The sequence below is a fragment of the Halyomorpha halys genome, unplaced genomic scaffold, assembly GCF_000696795.3.
Source record: "Halyomorpha halys isolate HHAL.00 unplaced genomic scaffold, Hhal_1.1 Scaffold109.1, whole genome shotgun sequence".
NCBI classification, from domain to species: Eukaryota; Metazoa; Arthropoda; class Insecta; order Hemiptera; family Pentatomidae; genus Halyomorpha; species Halyomorpha halys.
The window spans coordinates 1,236,581-1,261,742 of record NW_027107176.1 but is presented as its reverse complement, the minus strand read 5'-3'; the positions used below and the strand labels follow the sequence as shown (position 1 = coordinate 1,261,742).

Below are 25,162 nucleotides of genomic sequence, written 5' to 3'. Positions count from 1 at the left end.
ATTTATTTTATGCCGACGTTTCAATCTGAGTTAAACAATTTTTTATCATTTATGATTTAATTCAATATTTTGTATAATTCTAAATTTGTTTGTATACTATTCCTTTTCAATTGTATGTTTCTCTAAATGTTGTTGTATATGTACCCCCGAAGCGAGTACATTCGTCAAGCATTCGACAATAATAAAATTCCACGAACAAGAGAATTGGCCCTTAAAGACTCAGAAGAATTTATAGGCAAAATAATAAAATTTCTGAAAGAAACACAACTTTATACTAAAATATAATCCACCAATACCGACCAGTGTAAAAAAGGAAATAGTGTACATTCAACCATAAAATGTCAAAGTCAAGAATGTAGATGAAGTAAAAAGGGTGCAATAACCTAGATGTTGATCGCCCTGAATAAAAATCTAATCTAAATGTTGTTGTTATCTCTTTTGTTCTATAGCCCTGACGAAGACCTGAAACTCAGGTCGAAACGTCGGCATAAAATAAATAAATATGGCTTTGTTTATTTATGTTGTTCTTTGCTGACCGCACCCCCCAACAAACTTCTCCAATGATTTATTTTTTTGTTCAGACAATTTTTTATGTGCAACGTATATATTCATATGCAAACATTACCAGGAAAACTACTACCCCTACAATGATATGTGTAAATTAATTTATAGTCAATTAAATTACCTTCATTTTGAGTGCCGGCAGACAGACGTACGTCTCATGATTCATGAGATATATTTTTTCAAAAATCGAACATTTTATCCGAACAATTAGAAATTAACATTTTGTGAATTTATTTTGTCAAATACCATAAGAACTACTAGTCCTACAATCACTGTTGAACGTGTATAGCTCTATTAGGGCTAATATTTTAGCAGATTTACTCTACTTTAAATAATTTTCTCTTTGGTTTTCTAGTGTTGTTGGAAGTTTTAAAGACATAGAGCTCGGAATAAAAACATTTTTTTTAACCTTTTGGAACAGCCTCCATTTTTTATTCCCCCTACCTATACCTGGCAGACTCATCAATTTGGACTAGTAATAATACATAGTTTAGATTAAAGTAATAAAAAATGGGAGTGAAATAACTGTTTTTTTTTCTTCCCAGTTCTTGTACTAAAAGATCTTCTTCCTAAAAGCCCGAAAAAAAAGAAAAAAGAAAAGCATATTCCTGGCTAAAATGCTATGTTTCTGGCAAATAAATATTTTTCATGTTCAAATTTTTCTATTATTTTAATAATTAAGTTTCGAAACCTAGAGTTGAAGTGGAAAAAATTCTTCATCTAAATTTTTTTATTACTTTAAAAAAATTCATATTATCTGTATACAACGTTTCGGTTTCATCACATCTTGAATATAAATGCAAATAAATAAGTATAGAAAATAATAATAAAAATAACGATAATACTATTTTGAATATTAAGTATTTTAGAAATATACAAAATACAAATAAAATGGAAAGATGATAGAAATCATAATTATCAATATTTTAAAATGGACTTTATACTTGATTTAACAGATAAAATTAAAAGAACATTTGTGGAATATAATCATAATAAACTTAAATTGAGTTTACACAATGACAATAAATTAGGTAATTATCTCAATAATACGAAAGATAGAATTGACATTAAGGAAAAAAAAAAATTGAAGTTGATTTACAAAATCACTTGCAAGAATCGTGAAGGTCTATAAAGGAGAGACTTCTAAAAAATAAAAATAAAACACAAGAGTAATTGTAAAAATGTAAAAAATATAAACACAACAGCACGGGCACATAGTATACAATTTTAATTTTTTAAAAATTATAATTAAAAATAAAACGGAGGCCTTGGACCTCCAGGGGGATGAAAAAAAAAAGGAGGAAATGTAATGTGATATTAAAAGATATATTTAATCAGGTATTTGTTTTTAAATTTGAAAAAGATGATTGCGATATATTTATTAATTGTTGCATGCATAGAAGGAATATTGTGAATTTGTTTCTAGATTTTTGATGATGGTATGACAACCCCGAAACGTCGTTATTAGATGTAATGAAATAAAATATAAATAATTTAAATTTATAAGAGTACTTTTCATTCCCTTTATCTAATTAAGAAAATAAATGAGTGTGTTGCATTTAGGAGTTTTATCATCTTAGGGTTAATTATAACGCTTTGCTTGTCTTAATCTTTTCTACTCGCAATGTTATTCCAGCATATAAAGCAAACCTATTCAATTCGTTGAAAGACCCTATGTATTCCTACTCCATTGACTTTGATAATTTATGGTTGAAATTGCTGGGAAATAAGGTCTGGGACCGCGGGAGCGAAAGGAGGTGAAGTGGTGAAAGCGAAGGTGTCGGGCCATTCATTTTATAGAAGGATCCCGCTCTCCTCTTTGAGTTACAACGAATTCACACTTGATAATTAATTCAGAATCAATTTGTTCCATTGAGTTTCTGTTCCAGGCCGTTTCGTTTATACATCCTTGTTTTTAGAACTCCATGGGACTACAGCAGGCCGTGGAGGAAATTATTCAAGAGACCTCTACAGCAGGTGTTCCGTTAATTAGAGACCTTTATGACGTTATAAACTGATGTTCAGTTATCGCTTCCCAATACTACATATAGTTCTTCAACTGTATGCATGTTAACGCCATGTTTGATAATAAATTTTTAAAATTATATTTACATAGTATAGGTATTTAGTTTTTTTTTTAAATAATTTATTTATTGTTATTTACAACTGTATACATATATACACATCAAGTAAATTTGCTGTAAGTGATATTATGACATGATACAAACATGTGGAGAATCTACCCATTGATAGAACTCCAATAACATTTTTAGAAGAGAAGATCCCGAGGCCATCTTCTTTTCAGACGCCTAGGAGGATTATTAGGTAGTGAAGGAGAAGCCAGGCTAAAAACAAGTGGATTTGGGTGGTTGGGGAGTTTATTATGGAAGGATTGGTATCTGGTTCTGGCCAAATCGGCAACTTATGAGACATTGAGGTCATGATTGATAATTTGATTTGTGACAAAGTAAGGAGCATTAAGGTTTTTCGAAGGATTTTGGACTGTAAGGATTGGATTCTGGAGGAATTTGATGGTTTAGTGGAGCTCCTTAGCTCAACTCCGTATGTCCAGATAGGCCGTATAATAGTCATGTAGATCAGTGTTTTGTAATGGATTGGAAGTTTGGACCGTTTGTCTAGTAAATGTTGTAATAGTCGGAATCGACGAGCAGTTTCCTGTCTTTTCAGTCTTGTATGAGGATTCCATGTCAGTCGTTTGTCCAGATTTAGTCCTAAGTAACGGATCTGTTCAACGGTAATAAGTGGGATATTATTAAAAGATACTGTGGGACAAGACGGGTAAAAGGTTGAATGTGATTTGATGGGATTTATTGGAATTTATTTAGTTTTTTAAATTTGTTTTCATTTCTATTGTTTTATTTTAATTGTTTTTTATATGAAAAGAAATATTTGTATTTTATATTTATTCTAGCTGACTCAGTAATTCTTCGATATTGCAATATTTAAGGATTTATATAGATTTAATCAACTGAATTAATAGTTCGATTTTGATTTAGTTGAATTAAACATATAGTTATACTTTATTATTATTTGATAACATAAATTGAATCACTATATGCGATGACATTCGTTTTCAGCATGTCAAAAAAGAAATGTGGTCTTTGATTTTTTTAAAAAAATCTAAAATATGGAAATAACTTCAAAATGGGTCAATTGATCTACACCAAACTTGGCAGGGGTTTAGGGCTTTATTAACTGTCTAATCAAACTTGGATTCAAAATTTCTCAAAATTAAAACAGGGGATATAAAATGAAACTTATGAATTTTTCCTCCTATTTAAAACCCATATTTTGCCCTTATATTGGCATCAAAATGTTTGTCAATATCGGCTGAAAGAGCAGATATTTAACTTTCCAACGGTTCTATTAACCTAGGAGTCGGATAAAATGAAACGAGTTATGAATAATTACATGAAAAATAGTCGGCCGACAAAAAAAAAAATGCTCTAAATAGATTGAGGTGAAAAATTTATGATTTTTAATTTCTTAGAAAAATGGTTTTAAGTAGTTTGAGGCAAAGCTAAAAACGAATATATTTTGCTTTTTAAAAAAAAAAAAAAAATTGCTGACCAACTTTACCCTGAGCCTTACACTTAATGTTGTTCATAACTTTTTTTTCTACGAGGGATTTCATCATTTTTAAACCTTCCTACGGCGAAATAGAATATTTTGAAAAACAAAACATCACGAAAATCGGTCCACTAATAAATAAAGTTTATTGTGGACAAAAATTCGACCACTCCCTTTTATTGATATACATATTATTTAAGGCCATTTTATTGTGTATCGTATTCTCATGTATATACTCAATGAAATATGAATAGTTACTAGAATAACAACTGTGAAGTTAGTACCATCGCTAATTATGCCCTTACAAACTTTTGTCGATGTTGGCTGAACGAGCAGACATTCATCATTCAAACGGTTCTATTAACGTAGGAATTGGATAAAATGTGGAGGAGTCATGAACGATTATATGAACAATTGACATCGGGAAAAAAAAAAATTCTCCGAATAAATCGAAGTAAAAATTTTCTAATTTTCAATTTACACCAAAAAGTGCATAAAAAGGTATTTCATTATCTTTAAACGTTCTCATGGTGAAAGTGAACATTTTCCAAGAAACTGAACGCATATCAGTCCAGTAATTAATTGTGAACAAAACTTTGACCATTCCCCTTTATAGATTATAATAATCAAGTGTAAAAGAAACAGATGCTAAGGATTGTAAAACCGTTGCTAAGACGTTGCCTAGCAACAGGCCGACCATCTTTAAATCGTTTGTTGCTGGTTGCCTGGTATAATTCATTACCAGCCCTTATCTACGTATTAGTTTGGCCTGTGGTTTAAATACATTTAGATTATGAATTTTCATCATTACAACGACCAGACCCCTCCTGCCCTCATTAAGTGCCAGTATGTCCATTTTGCTTTTTGTATATGTTGAATGTTGATTGTGATAAATGTATAATACGGACCTTTGCGTTTATCAATACAATTGCGCTAATTAATGGTTTGAATAATGCATTAAAGAACCAATATAAACGCGAGCCCACCAACTTTTGACCAATTTGAGAGATGAAGCGGTATTTATAACTACGAAAGAATAAACTACTCATCTCTACAGAAAGAAATATCTTCCCCTGACCTATCTGAGCGGATCTGCCTTTCTTCAGGACCATCCCATCTCGTCTCTGACCATTCCGAATCGTAACCCAGTATTTTAAATTAAAGGGATAGTGGATAATTTAATTAAGCATTATGATTCAAAATGACATTTTCTCTATAGGAAAACTGATTTTAATGATGGAAAAAATAAGATTTGTATTTTTACACCTGATAATATCATTAAACAAAAAATTATAAATAAATAAAAATTAAAAACAAAAATCATTCTATTAAATTTATTACCCTAAATAACATAAGAATTCATGAGAATGTTCAGATTTGTTGAAGATGCTCTAATCCGCTTGAGAATAGGTGATACTCTCCTCACGCACTCTCACCTGATCAGAAAACCTCCAACGTGCAAATATTGTCAGTCCATTCTCACGATTATACATATTTTTGAAGAATATACTCACTATTTGCCAATAATAAACAGGATAGGACTGACTCCAAATTTATCAGAAGCTCTCACAGATGAGGATGCTAAAATTTTATTAGTGTTTTAAAAGCACCCCGCCTTCTTTCTAAATTATAACTTCTCTTCGATTTTCATTTGTTTTATTTATTTATTTTTTACTTTTCTCATTTTTTATAATACCATAGGCGTTGATGTCCAGAGGGTTTTACGCCTTTGAGCAACAATCAACAACAATTCATGAGAATTACAAAGAATTTAAACAATTTAGAGGCATTTGTACAACAAACGGTGGTTTTCCACCACTGTGCGACGCCCGTTCTAATCCAGGAGTCAACTTTTATTCTTTTGGTGGTCCCTCAAACTTTTAGGGATCATCCCAATATTCATCAGAAATATGAACAGACTGATATTACTGAAGAGTAGAATAAATGAGTTTTTAAAGTAAATATACAATTTAAGAAAGGTACTAGAATAGTCCCTTTCAGACCCCTAAAGGTAGAGAGATCTCGCCGCTTATGGGGTTTCGTCATTAATTTAGAGGCGGGAGACCCCCGGGGCTACGAGACTGCTACCTGGCCGGCAGCTAGCCCAACATCTCAGCTAACTTCTGAATAAGTTACGAATTCAAATGAAACAAGGTATTAATTCCCAAGGAGAAATGCTAATTGTCCATGATATATTCATTGCCGGCTCGGATGTTTGTCTGATATTCCTTTGGATAACTTTGTTACGGTAACTGAATATCTTAAGCCAGTACTTCATTAATTATAGCGAACCTAATCCAATATTGTACTCTAATAGTTTTGTCTATAAATATATTGTTGCGTTCAGGATCTAATTTATGAAGCATTTCCTAACGATGTAGATTGTCAGGATATGCTTGATTTGGTGATCATTTGATGAAACATTGAAAATGAAAGGAAAAATAAATTCTGTAAATGAATCAAACGATTTCACTAAAAGGAAAAAATATATATAATCGTTAATAGCATGAATAAGGTATATATATTGGCTTAGTAGTGTTGGTGAAATGAAATGAAACAAATTCAATTTTATAACAAAAGTAACTATTGTTTATGCCTATCCAGGTTGCCAGGATAATCGCTGAAGGGAATTATCCAAATATGTATATATATTTACATGATACCTGCTAAACTATTAGTCTTATTGAATTCCTTTCCAAAAGCTTTTGTGTTTAACAGTTCCCCAATTATATATCTTTATATCTATAAAATATTGTTACCATTAAAATATATATAGTATAACTAGGGGTAGTATTGTGTAATATAATAGTATATAAACTACATAAAGGAAGAAAGTATTTATTTACTTAAATTATATTATTTCAAAATTTTTTGAGACAAGGTAATTATTTATTAAATAAAACCAAAAATTGTATCCAATTCTGTCTCAACACATTATTTCTCACTAGTCCAACGTTTCGGCCATTCCAGCCATCTTCAAAACAAAACTCCTCCTCACATTAATTAACAATTTTTATTGCAGGCTATTCTGCCCAGGTCATTTTCTTCATTTTAATTTCAAACCTATTTATTTAAATTTTAAAACCATTAACTTTTATTTTTCTCTATAAAATTATCAACAATATAAAATACACCACCATATAACAAACTCTTATAAGGTGGTGTATTTTATATTGTTGATAATTTTATAGAGAAAAATAAAAGTTAATGGTTTTAAAATTTAAATAAATAGGTTTGAAATTAAAATGAAGAAAATGACCTGGGCAGAATAGCCTGCAATAAAAATTGTTAATTAATGTGAGGAGGAGTTTTGTATTGAAGATGGCTGGAATGGCCGAAACGTTGGACTAGTGAGAAATAAAGTGTTGAGACAGAATTGGATACAATTTTTGGTTTTATTTAATAAAGTATTTATTTACATTTGATTGCCATAAAATATCGATTACTCTATAAATTATTATGTGATACACATCTGAATGACTGGTGAGTCGGATAATGCATGCTGTGTCAATTGAATAAATAAATAGTCGAATATATTATATATCGAATATTATTCGAGTCACAATTAGATTTTTTTTTAATTTCCTTATTTTTTATTATTTTCAATTTTTAATGTAAGAGTGTCCAATTACACATTTTCAGAGGAGTAGAAAACGAAAATGCTACCAATTTTAAAATATTGTAACGATTTATATGAACTTTTGTAATATTTAAAATATAAGAGGCCTTGTTTACATCGGGATCTGTTCGGGTATCACTCCAGGTACCACGATTGAGTGCTTAAATTTTATCTAAATTAGTGTGGAACAAGGAGGTTTGAATTATTAAACATTCCACCTTCGGATCAACGTTGATATATTCTCTTTAATTCAAATATTATTCCATGAGTGGGCAACTATTGGTTATTGTACTAACGGGTAATAATTATTTTATTAATATAAGATAAGACAGAGCATTTGGTGGGTCTCATATGAATCATGTATTGCTAATCTGTGAGAAGTTGGCAGATTCGCTTCTGCGGTCACGCCTTCTAGCCGCTTCCCTTGTACCGGTGGAGTAGTGGGCAAGAGGTTAAGGCCATGGATTTCGTGAAAATGTTACTTCTCCCTCAGAGGCTGGCCAGATAGTCATCGGCTGTGGCATGGTAGTCGGAGCAAGCCAGGGCCGGATAGGCAATGGGCATCAGGAAATGAGATCACTGACCCTGACTTTATACAATCCAAAAAATGGCCGAAGATATAGGATTATGTAGATCTCAATGTCCTCTTATATGTTTCTTAAGACGCAGGAAACGAAAATGCTATCGATTTATCTTAACTTTTCTTTTTACTAAAATGTTAGGGTCCATTTATATGTTTTATGATATACAGAATATGAAAATTGTATCGATTTTTTTTTTTTTAATAATTTATTTATTGATATTTACAACTGTATACATATATACACATCAAGTAAATTTGCTGTAAGTGATATTATGACATGATACAAACATGTGGAGAATCTACCCGTTGATAGAACTCCAAAAACATTTCTAAAGGAGAAGATCTCGAGGCCATCTTCTTTTCAGACGCCTAGGAGGATTATTAGTTAGTGAAGGAGAAGCCAGGTTAGAAACTGGTTGGTTTGGGTGGTTGGGAAGTTTATTATGGAAGGATTGGTATCTGGTTCTGGCCAAATCGGCAACATTGAGGTCCTGATGGATGATTTGATTTGTGACAAAATAAGGAGAATTAAGGATTTCACAAAGGATTTTGGACTGTAAGGATTGGATTCAAGAGGAATTAGATGGTTTAGTGGAGCCCCATAGCTCAACTCCGTATGTCCAAATAGGTCTTATAATAGTCATGTAGTCATATCAGTCTTATGTAATGGATTAGAAGTTTGGACCGTCTGTCTAGTAAATGTTGTAATAGTCGGAATCGACGAGCAGTTTCCTGTCTTTTCAATCTTGTATGAGGATTCCATGTCAGTCGTTTGTCCAGATTTAGTCCTAAATAACGGATCTGTTCAACAGGAATGAGTGGGGTATTATTAAAAGATACTGTAGGGTAAGAGGAAGGTTTACGACGAAGGGTAAATGTGATTTGGTGGGATTTATTTTAATCCTCCAGTTTTGGCACCATTCTTCGAGGGTGGTCATGTGGGATTGGGATACAATGGAAGGATCATTGTATCGATTTTAAGATCGCTTTTCAATTTATTTTAATTTTTCGGACTTTTCGGTCCTCTTGTATATTTCTTAAGATGCATTTTCATATTTTCCATATCCCAAAACATACAAATGGACCCTAATATTTTAGTAATAAAATAAAAAAAGTTAAAATAAATATATATGCGATCTTAAAATCGATAGCATTTTCATATTCCGTATCCCAAAACTTGGACACTTACATTTTAAAAATCAGAAAAGTTGAAAACAATCGATTCACGATCATAAAATCGATACTATTAACGTTTTTTACCTCTTGGAAAATATAGAAAAGGGCCCTAATATGTCAGATATCAGAAAAGTTGAAATTATTCGATACCCGATCATAAAATATACAATGGTACTGCTTGCTTTAGTTCTGTAAGACCAAAAATGTTTTCTTAGTGAAATTATAGGAATACATTGAAATTATACCAGTCTTCGGATGGTTAATCATATATATTTTTTGAATTAAAGATTATTCGTAAAAAAAAAATGACGACAAAAAAGTATTCGGATTGTTAATCGTCATTTTTTCCCGACTAATCGATTATTTGAATAGATCGAATAATATTCTGGGTGTATCCCATTTTATTTTCTACCTTACAATAATATTTCAATGAATATAAGTTTTTGTTGCTTAGATATTTATTTTCTCATAAAAAATTCCTCTTATTCATATTTAAGTCGTCCCAGGATCCATTCTTTTTTTTCGTTATTTGAGATTTCTAAGCAGTTATAGCAGACCCATATTTTCTTAATTTACCATGTTCCCTTATTTAGAGCTAGAAGGGAAGCGGAGTCCTCTCCGCCCACAGCTCCACTAACTTTCTCAACAAGCAGGGCTAATAGATGGTAAAAGTTCTATCAGATTGCCCTGAAAAAAAAAATACTAATTAACTGAATTCTTAAGTCCTGGCTGGAGTTAAAGTCTTCCAAAAACTTTTTCTTTTGGATTAGTGGCTAACTCGAAAATGCTTAAACATCTTGAAACTTGAATATTGTCTTTCAAAAACATTAATTTATATTTGAAAGATATTTATAAACAAAGAAGTTTGCTCGTTCTTTTTTAGTTCCTTTACCTTAATTAAATGATTTCTTAAAAATATTTAGTTTAAATTATTAAGATATTTTGTTTACTCTTTTTCTATTATTCTTCCAATAGGACCGTGAGGTAATATAATTTTAATATAATTTAATTATTTAATATAATTCCTGCAGTATCACTAATAGTCCTCCCTATTATGAAAAAAATAAGTATTAGTGTAATTACCACGTTGTTTCTATACTTGTACTATGAACTAATATTTTATACTATGAACTATTAGTTTTCATTATGAAACAGGCTTCAGACTGTCGAGAGACATACGACGAGCGCCTATGACGTCATGTTGCAACATGTATTTCATGATGTCTTGATTTTACATTGAGGGAGGCACCAAATTGTGGAATAAATTCACAAAATCGGGTAGGTAAATTTGTAAAAATTTGAAACAATATTAGGCAGAGATTTTAAGAAACATTAATTTATGATAAATATAGGTGAATTTTATGTTACTATTTACAATTAACATTGAATTTTAATGATAAAAGAAATAAGAATTTAGATGAAAATACATTTTGAAATAAATCAATTGTGTGCCTAAGCTGATTGTAAGGAAGGTTAGAAATGTTGAGTGATAATTGTGTTAAGTTAATCTCTAATTAAAAGTTTTAAAATTTATTTGAAGGTGACTCGATATATTAGTAAACACAAGCTAAGGCAGGCTTAATAATAAATTAAAATATATTAATATGATTCCTTATTGTTTCATAGAGTGATTTTGACTGATATTCTGAACCTGGACAGAATACCCTGCAAAAAGTTCTTTAAAATTGGATGTGAGGAATAACTTTATATTTAAGGTATGCTAATTTATTAGTAATAATGTTGTTTGTTAAAATTTTATGTAAAAGCTGTTATTTATTACATTGTCCTTGAGGATTGCCTAATTGGCCAAAACGTTGGACTTTAAAAGAAATAATAATGAGTGTTTTGAGACTTAAATTGGATAAATATTATTTTATTGAAACAAAAAAAGAAACGATATTATTCCAATGAATAAAAATTATTTCTTAAAATTTATCAGTTAATTTAAAAAATAAAAAGCGTTATAGTTATCCATTAATTTTTCTATTATACAAAGGAGCGTTTACTGATTATATTTAATTTTAATTTTTTATCAAATTGAAAATTTAATTATTATATAAGAACGGTTTTAGTGATTACCGTGTAATATTTTATTTTACTCTCTCATCTAATTGAAAACTTAAATCCTGAACAGTTAGAAAAACTTCGAACTTGACCGCGAGTTGAAAACTCAATGTCTGAAAACAGCGATGAAAATATTAGAACTAAAAGGTTCAAATTGATGTTGGGCTCAGATGAAGCAGGAAAGTAAGTTGAATATTTGAACAACGGAGATTTTAAAAAGGAATGTGAATTCTGTAGTGCTTTGACCTTCGAAGGATAAATATCTAGAAAAAAAATAACTTCTATCACCAAGGTAAAATCAAACTACTACCTACAGAGGATCTCTATTACAACATACATATACATGGTTTAAATCATATCTTAGAAATATTTGATGATTTTCCTTCTTTCTCCTATCCAAAAATTTTTTTTATTTTAAAATTATTTACACAACTCCGATGTTTCGGAGTCTTCCGTCTTCAAGTTATTTCTACAAATTTTAAAAACAATGCTACAATAATATAATAATAAAACCTATTTAACAATTATTAGTTTTAACAAATACCAAATAGATAGCTAGTGATATACCGAAATATATTATAGTTTAAAAAAAAATTATGCAACAAAATGTATGGATTTTAATAACAGAGAGCCATAAAGAGTACGACATGTCACAATATTACAAGAGTAGATCATAACACAAAAAAAGGCAATCCCTTCTCGCCGGACCCGCCCCACTAAGACCCCCGGGGGAGCGACGGTCTTATACCACTTTTGAAATATTTGCTTAAAACGGGAAGAGAAGGCTTTAAAGTAGTTAAATAGAGCAATATTTAAAAAGCGCCTGAAATTGAAAAACGGCATGAAATCCTCTATTTAGAACTACAGAATACATGTAATTACAATTATACGAGAAGTAAAATTAAATAAACATTTGTATAATTCTTCAAATGGTGGTTGGTCCACTGTTATGTACCCCCCTCTAGTTTTGAAGTAAAGCTCGAATCTATTAAAATTCACCTATGCTTTAAGATTAACCCTTTGTGATACGTAGATGGCAATTCGATAATCCCATTATTAAAAAGTAAATAAGAAATCACGAAGAGAGAAGTTTTCTGAATTTTTAATACCTCCACCACGAGCTGTGACTCTCGTATATATGTTTTGTGGGATAAGGCAGATATATCATCATTACGTGTCGCAAGTCGCAATATTTTTTTCTTGGAAGGGACAAATCCCATGTGTTTGCTTCGGGGCCGTACATCTTCATGTTTACTAATATTCTTATCTTGAAAGAAAATATCTTCTAAGGAGGGGAATTGAACATTTAAAATATTTTTAGAATAGGAGAATTTATATATTTTAACAAATAGCCGTTTTCAGTAATAATATTAAATTGTTTACCATCATATCTAGATGTAGATACTTTATATTTTTCATAGAAGATTGGTTATATGGTTTGATTCTCTTTAAATAGATTTATAATCTGTGATACCTTCACGTTCACTTTTGTAGGTTGAATAAATCTCAAAATAAATATTAAACTTGCAATGTAATTCGTCTGACGAGGCTTCTTGAATTTTTTCAACATTTTTAATTGAATACCCAATAATCATCCTTCAATCCATGTTATATCATACGAAAAGAGAAATAATGCAGCCACTAAACCTGGCACATAAGAGAGATTTACTGTTGGTAAAAAAATTATGTCCTTATATATTTTAATCTGGAAGCGGCCTGGAATTAGAGGATACGAGTAACACATGGAGGTTGATCTAACAGTGAACTGGAGTCCTATACTAACTGCTAGCAGAGACTGATTAGTCTATAGCTCATGTTGTGAAGGCAAGGATGTTAAGATGAGCAGGACATCTGGCTCGAAGCAATCCATCAGGACGCTTCTACACAACAATGAATGCATGCATTGTTGGCAAGATACCACAATAGAGGCCAAAGACCAGATGGATAGACAGAATCAACAAAACTGCAAAAGAGCTGCATGCAGTTAACTGGAAAGCAGTAGCCCAAGATAGGCAGGCGTGGAGAAGGCTGGTTCGAGTGGCCAAAGGTCTACAAGAGGGGTATTCATGATGTTGTGTTAAATGTTATATGTTTTACCATGTTAAATGTTTAACTATAGGATTGTGAGCAGCCCTATTTGAAGTCATGTTAAACGTTAAATGCATAAGATTCCCTACCGGATTTTCTCAGCAACTTGTTTACTTCAAATTTGATTTAAGCTTCAGTTTTGATTTAAGTAATTAATTAAAACATACCTAGAGTGAGTGAAAAGTGGAATTTGTGTGAAAGTTTAGCTTATGAGTGTCTTATTGATCTTCAAACTTGTGAAGAAGGGAATGAAGATGAGCTAATTGACAACTGTATTGAAAGTCACAACAACTAATATGGCGGCGATCTCAACTGGTCTATTGTGTGACGTCATTAACTGACCAAGTAACAGACTCTCAGCCATGTTAAATGTTATTTCGTTTTACCACGGCAAAAGAAGGCAATTTTTTTCGATTTAACACGAGTTTTTCCATTTAACACGCTTTAACATAGATCATGAATACCCCTAAGGTCTGTAAATCTGACCACGGAGAGAAGATGTGGTTCTAACCTGTTTCCGAATAGGCCATAATGGAATCATGGCCCTCTCATTCCCCCCCAAAAAAAACTTTTTCACTTTTTAAAAATTATTGGTAACTATGATCACACATTGTCCAACTGTAATTCCAACATGTATAAGTGGTTGATTTACTAACTATATCAATTTTAATTGTAACTTTCTCAATTTGAAATTGCATTTTTGTGAATTTGCCAATTTTAATCTCCTAACTTTGTCGATTTGTAAATCTAATGTAAATGGCCCTAGTGGTCGAAACAATTAAAATAAAATAATTTAATAAATAAATCTAATTGAAAAAATATACATATTTTTCTAAATTTGTATGAATTGGAAAAACCTTTTTTTTTCTTATTTTATAACACTACCTCACCTTCTTTTTAATCTATGACTCACTTTCTATTCTATGGTGGTGAACTAAGTTTTCATCTTGCGGGACCGCCACAGAAATAAATGTCGACCCCCAAGTTTGGATTCTTTTGGAGCTTTAACTCGGATCTGCTACGAAAAGCCCTTTATTTATAATCTTAAATAATCTATCCCCATTAACTTCACAATATGAGCGTTAATTTTTTTGTTTTACCGTTGATCCGACTCACGGTGTGAGACTCCACTAATATTAGATAAAATAATCACTTGTTAACTTGAAAATAGTTGAGTTGTCAAATACACAACACATATGTTTTCACAGGTACACATATCACCCCACTCAGCGATCATTTAGTAGCTAAGTATCCAATATGTGAACCGAAGATCGAGTACAGGAATTTTGCAAGGCTAAGGAAGCTATTAACCATAAGACGAGACAAATGGGCCCGAGATAAATGGGTTAAGGCACACCCATAACCCACAGATTGATTAACTCTGCGATTAATGAGCGAGGAAGGTGAGTTATGGTTGCTGTTTAACTCGCCGTTCCTAAGGCGAGCTTAAGCAATTAAAATTAGACCTAATATATTATCTGATCCAGTTAGTCGCCCTTTATATCGCAGGCTTTTTGTGTCTTCCCCTCTGCTGGCTGAATAACAAGTCCCCCTCCTCACATTGAAATTCATTTTAGGGATTTTATTCCTGAAGGATTAGCATAGGGCCTAAGATGCTCATATTTTTTTAAGAAATTGAAATAATAAGTTTTTTTTCGGCCAAGACTCCCATTAGAGTCCTATACTGCTTAACCAATTTATGCTTAACTGGATGGGGGTCAAAGTTTTTAATTTTGTGGGACCGCTACTCAATGAAAAAAGTCAACCCCACGAGCCGAATCCGAACCGGCACTGCCAATAGACATCAAATTGGAAAGGCTGCGCCTAAAGCACTGAGCTACGGGCAGCTCAAATAATAAGTGACTATTATATACTATTTCAATATCTTTTGATAAATCTGCTAATTTAACAAACGTTAATTAATTCATAATTATGAGAGATAGTTGACCGTGGATGATGAACGAGGAGAAGATGGTTTGGGGTGCGGTCAATGATAAACACAAATAAGTTTTTTTATTTTACTCTTACCCCTTATTTTCTCCACTTTTATCCATTTTCCTTACCCACATTATAAGTTTTGTTCACTATATTATTATTGGTGTTTTCAGAATTTTTTTTCTATTCATTTCTTGGTATACTTTACTTATATTTTGCCTCTTTATCATCTATTATTGTTACATATGTTTTCTTCCTCTCAATTTTCATATTTCAATTTTTAAATTAATAATTACTAATATGTTCATACTTCTTTGCATTATATGGTATAACTTCATTTTTATTTCATTTCCTTAATTATGTTATTTTACCCACTTTTTCAATTACCTATGTATACATTTTATTTCCCGCTTCCCTCATCACTTCATTTTATGTGTAAAATCATTCTGTTTATAGTTTCTTTTTTATTTTTCTATACTTACTGTGGTTGTTATCTTGTTCTGTTCTTAGTCCTGAAGAAGGTTAGAAACTCTAGCCGAAACGTTGGCACATTAAAAATAGGTTAATCCAACTTATTTGTGTTTATCATTGACTGCACCCCCAACCATCTTCTCCTCGTTAATTAATTCACTTTGAAAATAATGAAGAACGAATTCACTCTTTCTGGGGATTAAGTCATTGTTAAAAATTGAACTTTTCATAATTCTCCGACTCAGTCAAATGAGCTATCTTGAACAAGAAGCGCTAACTCTTCTTTTAAATTTACGCCCATTAGTGAGACCGTAGGACAGGAGTAGAGTCGCGAGGAGGAGTCATTACCGTTTATAAGATAAAAACAACAACTTATTTTTGATATAATATAATAATATAATAGAGTAAAACAGTAATATTAAACCATGGTACATGATTTAAAACGATTTTTCATAATTAATCATGTTCTTCCTAACATTAAGAAATTTTCCAACTAAATAACAATAGCCATGTAAAAATTGGTTTATATTTTCAAGATCAATTTCTAAGTCATGGTTCTAATTTTGTTCGGTTAGTTCTGCAGATCTTGTAAATCTTTGGTCGTCCAATGCAGCCTTCTCCACGCCTGTCTATCTTGGGCTATTGCTTTCCAGTTTGCTGCATGCAACTCTTCTACATCCTTGTTGATTCTGTTTATCCATCTGATTTTTGGCCTCCTTCGTGGCCTCTTACCTACTCTAATTACATTCATTGTTGTTTAGAGGCGTCCTGAGTGATTATCTTACTTCTAATATGAATGATATAATTAAATTTTTTTTCTTAGGAAATTTTTTTTTTATGTATTTGTTAATATGATGAGGTGAAAAAACCTCCATCTCATTACATAGGGACAAGTGAATGCATCAGTAGTGCATTATTTAAATAATGTAATATAGTAAATTTTAAATTATGTAGAGACATGATAATATTCGTAATATTATGTGTATAAATAATATAATGATACAAAATAGAAACAGATGTGATTGACAATGAATAAAATGATATAAAATAGATTATATATTTTTGATTTTATACATATAATATACAGAAAAAAATGTTGATGATAATAAATTAATAGCTGCAATCATAAGATACTAGTACATGAATATGGGGTAAACCCGAAATGTGGTACAAAAAATATAAAAAAGTATGTTCTAAATGAAAGGTTTCTTTCACCTTACCATTTTAAGAAATACAATTGAGGTTTTATGCAAACAGACTGCAATGAACTGACTAAAATGTCTCAGTTGGGAAATAAATTTACATCAGTTTAATTAATTAATCAGTTTAGGGGGCCCACCCAGCCTGATCATGATTCAGACCAACTCACCTCCTTGCACAATCGTTGGTCTAGGAACAGTACTTCCTTTCAAAGTACTGCACCATGTGTTGTAGTAGTATGGATTTATTTAAAGCATGAATTATATTAATGAATTGGCTAAATAAATAACATGGTCTATGAGGCTGCAAATTTTAAAATAATTTATGATTAACATTTTTATTTTTAGTACTGAGGGTGGTGATCGATCCCAAAAATGTCAAATAAAATCTATAATTTATTCTTATATAATAAATATGGCATTAATCAGGGGTTTCTAGTGTAATTGATTTTTAATATTGAAAAATAAGGCCAATTTTAAATTAGCTTCCTATAAAATTGAAGAAGGAAAAGTGTAATAATATAATATAATTAAGTCAATTTCAAGATCAGAAAATATAAAAAAAATAAATGAAATACTTTTCTCGCGCTATTACCATTATAGTTGGTTAAGTCAAATAAAGTGGGATAGTGTGATCGAAAATTCATTCCTATTACATACAAATAGGGTGACAGTAAACCCATGAATATAAATGCTGTTTAGACGACTATCATACAATTTATACCGTGACAGTGGTTTCGACAGTTCAGGAAATGTCTGAAATCGGGTATATCAGCTGCTTTTATGGCGCCTTCAATTTTTACATAAATAATTTTGCTTTTAATAACTTTTTAGTACTTGTTATAGTGGGTTTGATTACAATGGGTCAATATGGGGCACACCAAGCACTCTATAAAGTGGGTACCAGAACCTCACATGGCTCAGTGGTTAAACGTGGTTTACGATCAAATTGTGTCCTCTCCTTAAAATGTACCAGTATCTAAACCCTTCCTAGATTTATTTTACAGCTGAATTTTTCATTCCTTAAATAATTTCATCTTTAATGATGAGAGATAGATGACCGTGGATGATAAATGAGGAGAAGATGGTTGGGGGTGCGGTCAATGAAACACAAATAAGTATGACTAACTTATTTTAATGTGCCGACGTTTCGGCTAGATTAGGTGCTCAACCTTTCAGCGAGCAGCCCTGAAGAAGGCTAGAAACTCTAGCCGAAACGTCGGCACATTAAAATAAGTTAGTCATACTTATTTGTGTTTCATTGACCGCACCCCCAACCATCTTCTCCTCAATTTCATCTTTAATTTTCCTGTATTGTCAATACGTTATTTTATTTATTCCTATAGTAAAACTTCACAATAACAAATCTTTACATTAATCTCAGCGTATCCTTTGCTGGCTGACATAAGAGCGGAATAGCAGTGGAGAAATATGGTTCCATAAAGACACTAGGACTGCATGAAGGAGCCCCCCGCCACATAAATTTTCAACTAAGTGGGTTGTTAGTTCTTTGTGGGCTTCCTTCCTCTCTTCATTCTCTCCTACCTACGACTTGTCGAACGGAATTATTAAAAAGGCTTTCCGGGACGCTTTGAAGGATGTTCAAAGTGTTCATAAAGAGGTAGGTGGGGTACGAGTTTGAAAGAGAGAGAAAAAAAAAATAAAATGACAGTTGAAGTTAACACTTTACTAATTAGCATACATATAAACTAAATTAAGGCTACCTATTATACATATATATATTTTTTTATTAAATGTATTCAAAAATTTTTTTAAAAAATATATCCATACACCAATTTAAAGAACACATATAGAAAATGTAAAAACATTCGTCTTTCGAAGTTTGTGTGAAATTTTAACTCAAAACATATAATAGGAGAAGATGGTTGAGGTTGGGGTCCGAAAATAACACACATATGTTAAAAAAACTTATTTATTACTTCCAACATTTCAGCCAGAATTTCTTGTCTTCGTCAGGGCTAAGAACAAAAAACAAGAAAACCAACAATGAAAAAAAGTATGGATAGAATGAATAAAGTAAATAATTGTACGGAATGAAAATTTATAAAAATAAAGTAATGAGAGAAGTGGAAAATAAAATATAAAAATTAAAGTTATGGAAAAAACAATAAGAATGAAAATATATGTAAGTAAAATACTAGAATAAAGAAACAAATAAAAAAGTTAAGTAAGATAAAGAAGTAATGAGAAAATATGACAATAATAATATATGGTGAACAAAACTAATAACGTGGGTGAGAAAATGTAATAAAATAATAGAGAAGGAGATGGGTGTAAATGATAGATAAGGAAGAAGATAAAAAACATAAAATACACCTGCTTGGAATAGATCAGAAATCCAAGTGCAAACTTCCCGCCTGCGGTAATATTCTAAGTTAAAAAGCGCATAATCTACTAAACCATTAAATTCCTCCCGTAACCAATCCTTAAAATCCAAAATCCTTCGTAAAATCTTTGATGCTCCCCATTACGTCACAAATAAACTTAGACAAAGATCTTAACATCCCTTTCGTTGTAGATTTAGCCCGAAATAGATATGCGTCTTTTCATTTCATACTCCTTATCCATCCTAACTCATTAGTTTTTAATCTCTCATCCTTAACAATCCCTGATAATCCTCTGAGGCGTCTGAAAATAAGATGTCCACGGGACCTTCTAATTTAAATTAATGTTTGAAGTGCCCCCGATGGGTAGTTCCTACCCAACATTTTTAAGTATTTGATACATTCCTCATATTTAGTTATTGTATTTTTTTTTTCAGTTGTAAATTACAATAAATAAATTAAAAGTACGTAAGAAAAGATTACGAAACAGCTGGGAAATCGATAGTTCGTTACAAGGCACTTGGAAGGGTAAAATTTAAAAAAAATAATAAAGTTATTAAAAAATATATATAAAATTATTAATGAGGTGTAGATACTTGACCGTAGATTAATGATTGGAGAAGTTTTTCGGGGGGTGCGGTCAGCAAAGAACAACATAAATAAACAAAACCATATTTATTTATTTTATGCCGACGTTTCCACCTGAGTTTCTTCATCAGTTGTAGGCCTACCTTCTACGCCATAACCCCTGATGAAGACCTAAAACTCAGGTCGAAACGTCGGCATAAAATAAATAAATATGGTTTTGTTTATTTATGTTGTTCTTTGCTGACCGCACCCCCCGACAAACTTCTCCAATTATAAAATTATTATTCATTATTATTTATTTTTATTATCTGACCACACCCCCAACCATTTTCTCCCCATATATATTATCCACGGTCAACTACCTTCTCATAATAAAAATATATACAATAATAAAACTTAAAAACAAATATGTTAAAAAAAATGATTTTAACAAGTCAATAGTTTAAAACAACAATGCACAATTTCTATTAAAAGGACAAGGACACCGTGTTGATTAAATATTATATTCTAATGATTTTTTTTTAGAACAGTGGAAGTCTGCAATTATATCATAAATAAACAGGTTTAAACCATCATACAAGATCAAAATCTTTTGCAACTCTTCGTGTTGTGCAAAACTCTTTATTACGCAACAAATCCTTGTATTCTCTACATGTTTAATCCTCTACAGTGGTATACATTTTTTCGGTGTTGAACTATTCCTAATAAACAGTTTAGTCTTAAGAAAAATGCTTTTAGAGAGCATAGAAAACATGACCCCTCCATATCTTCTTATGTCAAGTAATGTTGAGGAGAAATGTTTTGAACTCAATAGCTAAAATCAATTTCTTCAATTCAGTAACTGCTACTAACATAGCACTAAGACGTCTGAAATTTGTAATTTTTTTCCAATCCATGTTTTTTTTTTTTTTTTTGTAAATGCTATTTTGAAATCCTCGCACACTTTTAACTAAGAACTTAAGTACTAAGCCCACTTTTCTCGTCTAATTCAAAACATACAAGGATCCTTTGTTATCAATTCAGACGGATTAAAATCAGACCAATCAGCAGCATCATTCTTCGTAACTAATGACTTGACGTACCAAATTAAACTCCACAAACTATGCAACATATTCACTGCCGAAATAAATGCAATAGCAGCAGCACTTCACTTCTGTTTGTCTTTGAACCACAGCAGTATAACAATAATTACAGACTCATTAAACTCGTTAAAAAGTTTAGATTGTACGTGTCTAGAGCATCTGAGAATTTCCTGTATCAATTTTTACATAAACACTCTACACAATATGGGTATGTCAGTTACATTTATATGGATTCCAAGTCATGTAAGAATCGCAGGGAATTAACTGACCGATTAGGCTGCAAGAGAAGCACTCGCGCTTCCGGGACGTGGTAAAGCAATTTTAACTCCATCAGAAATGAGCAAACCCCTTGAAAAAGAAATCAAAGATAAATGGCAATCTTTGTGGAACGAAAGCCCAAGGAGTAAACTGAAAATTATTAAAAAGGACGTCAAGCCCTGGGGTACCTCCAGTCGCAAATGCCATAGAGAGGAAGTTGTACTGACCAGGCTAAGAATAGGTCACACGAGGCTCACTCACTCCTTTCTTGTTTCAAAACAAAGGCCTCCGAACTGCCAGTGTTGCAACGTTAATTTGACAATTAGCCATACTTTCTAAGAATGCCCTTATTTCACACCACACCTCAATAGCTTATGATTAAACCGAGATATTTCATAAAACCTCGGAAACGATGTTTTTAGAATAAAAGAGATAAATCAAAAGATTTACTGACAAAAACATAAAAATTGAACGGGGGGAAAAATAATAATGATGAAAATAGAATAATAAATAATATAATTAAAAAATAAATTAAATCAAACATAAACAAAATTAAGTAAGTTATAAATGGTGTTGATGATCAATGATGTTTGGCGCCACTAAACAAAAACAAACAACAAACAACTAAAGTTTTGGATAAATTGAAATAATTATTAACAGCAGAATACTGAGGATGTGCATACTGATCTTTATTTTATTTTATAAATAATTAATATTTATTCATAAATTTTATCATCAAACATTTCTACCTTCAGCTTCAAAACAGTTGAGAGTATTTCTTATTCAGGAAATACATTAAGGATTAATCTCTCCCCTTGGCAGAGAAGGATGGAGATAATTTACAAATTTATTTCTTATTGCTCTCAAATTCAAAGATATCTCAATTCTCCCATCTTTAAATAAGCATTTGAATTGTATAAATTATTTAATAATGCAATGATAATGTCGAAGGAATGATTAGTTACTAATTATATTGTATTATTAATTAATGAAATTTTAATTAAAGATGATTTGCAATAGTAGTGCCAAACTTTACCCACTATTTTTTTTATTAGTGGCTTTTTGGATGACCTACACTAAGGTAGAAAATTCATACGTTAAATTTAATATATTTAAAGTTGCATATACAGTGTATTCTCGTTAATCCAAAATAATTGCTGCGGGAATAGGGGGATGTTCTGATTACTGAAATGCAGTATGCAAGATAAATTTTGAGAATTGTGAGAATGTATTTTTTGGTGAAAGATCAAAAAAAAATTGAAACAAGAATTTAACTTCAAAAATCCCACAGAAATAGATATACAACAATACACGAAAAGCAGAAGATTTCTGAAAGCAATCCATACAACTCAAAACATTAAAGACGTAGTAAACTAAAATACTGATTACTAAAAATTTCGATACAAACTACGCCGAAATTATAAATAGATTAACCTTATATACATAAAAAATCAGAGGAAATAAGTGAGATTAAAATAGTCAAATCATAAAGTTTAATTTAAATTAAAAAATTAATAAAGTGAGACATATAAATAGGGATGTAAATAAACAGTACACTCGACATGAGATAAGGTCCAAAGATGTAGTATACAATATGGAGCAATTTTAGTGCTACAGAGAGAGAAGAATCCACTAATAGTGAAGGATAATGAATTAAACAGTGTGAAACAATTTTCAACAGTGTTATGTGGATGACATGATTTCGATAGTGACATTGAAAAGTATAACAAGTATGAGGTAAATATAAAAATATAAATTACAAATACGCATATATGAGAGGGATGAGAATTGTAGTTTAAAATAAATTGTATATATAATAATAAATTGTCCCGAAATGATATACAACTAGAAAGAATAGAAATTTATAGAATAATTTATATTCATCTTTGGAAGTTTTTAACCTCAAATAATTTACAGTTAAATTATTTAATAATGTTTAATAATATTTAATTTTCATAATGCACCCTATTACGTTTCCAACAGAACAGTACACCATGACCTTCATATTCCTTTTGTCCTTGACCTCGTACCAACTAAATTCTCAAAATTCCATATAAACCTTTCCAACCATCCTAATCCTTTGGTTCAAATTTTATCTAGTATGTAGTAGGGATGGATAGACGATAGCTCACCCAGAAGGCTGAAACGGCAGTGGCCAAGAGACTTATTAAAATAAAAATGGACGATTGGAGTTCTGGCAATGGTCAGATTCTCCACTCAAGTTGAGTGTTTGCGGCTTTAGCGCACTTGCTCTGCCTCCATTGGCTTACTACCAGTGATGCGACGAGAGGGATGCGCTGGGATCTTTTGAGCTCTGCTCTATCCCTCACACGTAGGATCCTCTGGTCGATTGTGTAAATATTGTATAAGAGTGTAAATTTGGCTAGAGATTATATTATTTTTATTACTATTTATTTATTTTTCATACATATAGTTTGATTATGTTCATTTTGTTTATCCTTCTGTTTTTATATATTTTAAGAGAGATTTTATCAATAAATAATAAATTTACAGTTGCATATACAGTGTATTCTCGCTAATTCAAACTAATTGCTTCAAGGAGAGGGAGGAATGTTCGGATTACTGAAAAGTTTGAATTACAGAAAGTATTAGGAAATTTTGTGTAAAAATATTTAATGATATGAATGTATAAATATATTTAATTGGAAATTTGACAATTTAAAGTTCTATCTTTTAGGTCTGGTTTTTTTTTTTTTTTTTTTTTTTTTTTTTTCTGATACTTATGCAGAAACTTCTTCCCTGCTCCTTCTCACCTCGGTAAACCGTTCTCTGTTGCATATTTCAGACAGTGATTGAAAAGTGGTTCCTCAACTTGCCTTTCACCTTCTTCTTCTTCATTGGTAAATACTTCTGTAACTCTCTTTACGATTTCCTCATATGTTTTAAATTTACATTTACTAAACTCATTTTCCTCACACGTTCAATTCATTCATCAAAATCTGTACCATTCACTGATGCATTAGGGTTTATACTTTTAATAAAAATTAGTATTAGAGAATCAAATGATTAAATTACTCATTGCTGTTACGAAACACGTTCAGTAAACAAGTTTACAAAAGTGGTTATCAATTGGTTAGATTTCAGCCTTTTAAGGTAAGAGCTCTAGACAAAATAAGATTTTTGTTTTGGATGATTAAGAGTTATTATGGAATATTTACTTGAGTCATTTATTTTTCCGAATATATACCACGGTGTGTGCACGTGATGACTGTCGATCAAGTGGTATATAGATTAAATGAGAACCTATCATAAAGAATGCATCAGAGTAACTTGAGATAACAAGTCGTTCTGACTAAGAATATTGATTATGATATTTTAAAAATTAATTAGTTTTCTATTATAGATTAGCAATGCAATCACTATCTTATTGTTTTACTTGCCTACTGTTTATTTGATCTACTAATTTATTTACAATATATTATTTTACTACCTAAATAATCTAAATTGTATTTTTTTTTTAATAAAATCCTATAGGGTTCAAAGCAATGCAAATGTCGCTAATCCGAATTAATTCAAAACAAGGGAGTTCCGAATAGCGAAAAATTCAGATTACCAAACAGTAAAGAAATATATATATA

At 31.1% G+C, this 25,162-nt stretch overlaps 1 protein-coding gene across 2 annotated transcripts in view; it reads left to right on the top strand.

Annotated features, from left to right (window-relative positions):
- Positions 1-25,162, top strand: part of LOC106677814 (ly6/PLAUR domain-containing protein 6B) — a gene marked incomplete in the record, with an annotated part of 623,095 nt that overhangs the window by 71,953 nt on the left and 525,980 nt on the right. The window contains 1 exon segment of one of the 2 annotated variants that reach the window (XM_067045489.1): positions 23,144-23,300. 2 annotated transcript variants of the gene reach the window in all.